The following is a 1124-nucleotide window of genomic DNA, read 5'->3' as shown; positions in this document are numbered from 1 at the left end:
CCGTTGAATATATCCAATGAAGTGGCTGCAACAACTCTTTGCGGTAAGGAATTCCACAGGTTAACAACTCTCTTAGTGAAGATGTTTCTCCATAATCTCAGTTCTAATCCTTATCCTTCGATGATGTCCCCTGGTTCTGGACTTCGCGTGACTGGAATGTTGGGGCTTGTCCCGCCCTCAGTAAATCTGGAGCTGGGGACGAGCGTTTAGTCTCTTGGTTTCTTTGTGGCTTCGATTTTCTGTTGTGAAGCGAGGCAGCGCGGCAGGATCCTTTAAAAGTCTCCCACAGCTCAACTGAGTGAATGGAATGTGCAGCTTTCAGATGTGTTTATCCCCTTCAGGGCTGGAAACGAGAGGGACTGAGAGACACTGTGTAGAGTTTGAGTTTGTACAGAACGGTACACAAAATCAGCAAATGCAACATCGTCGTGAGGCACTGCACTCTGTTAATATTGAACCATGAATATTTTTTCTAATCAATAATTGAACAGGTTTGCGAAATGCTTCCGCCCGGTTTCGAACCGGGGACTTTTTGCGTGCAAGGCAAACTTGATAACCACTACAGTACGGAAACGCTGCGACAGAATAAATGTCGGGAAACTAAACAGAGCTTTAACCTCAACAGCTGCCCTGCACATCAGGAGCTTGCATTGCGCGAACAGAATGAAGTTGCTATATTTAGCAAGGTTGTGAGTGTGGTAGGAATTGATCCCGTTTTTCTCGGACTTTATACAGAGGACCAGGAGGTGGCCATCTCGCAGCAAGTGGTTAGAATCTGGAATACACTGCTTTAAAGGCGGCGGAGGCAGACTCAATCTTATCTTTCCAAAGGGAGTGGGATCAGTATCTGAAGGAAAATAATGCACAGCTGCTGGTAAATGACGCGGATGTGGGACTTCTTGAGAGTAGGCATGGGCTCGATGGGCTGAATGGCCTTCTTCCGTGCTGTAACCATTCCATTATTCTGTTATTCAATAACTTAGTGGCACATTTGTAGTGTGCCTCGAAGCTGAATATTGCAAAGGGACATGCATTCATTCGGCACAACTAGCGGCATCTGATTGAGAAGATTCGGGTGCGCGAAGATTCGGGTGTAATGACTTTAAATGCATAATTTTTGTTTT

The 1124-nt window shown here is 45.6% G+C and overlaps 1 non-coding gene across 1 annotated transcript; it reads right to left on the bottom strand.

Annotated features, from left to right (window-relative positions):
• Positions 1–501: 501 nt before the first annotated feature.
• Positions 502–574, bottom strand: trnaa-ugc (transfer RNA alanine (anticodon UGC)). The gene has a single exon. It is a non-coding gene; the product is annotated as a tRNA-Ala (tRNA).
• Positions 575–1124: the final 550 nt, after the last annotated feature.

This window comes from Pristiophorus japonicus, chromosome 25, assembly GCF_044704955.1.
Source record: "Pristiophorus japonicus isolate sPriJap1 chromosome 25, sPriJap1.hap1, whole genome shotgun sequence".
Classification (NCBI taxonomy): Eukaryota; Metazoa; Chordata; class Chondrichthyes; family Pristiophoridae; genus Pristiophorus; species Pristiophorus japonicus.
This window is presented reverse-complemented; position numbering and strand designations above follow the sequence as displayed.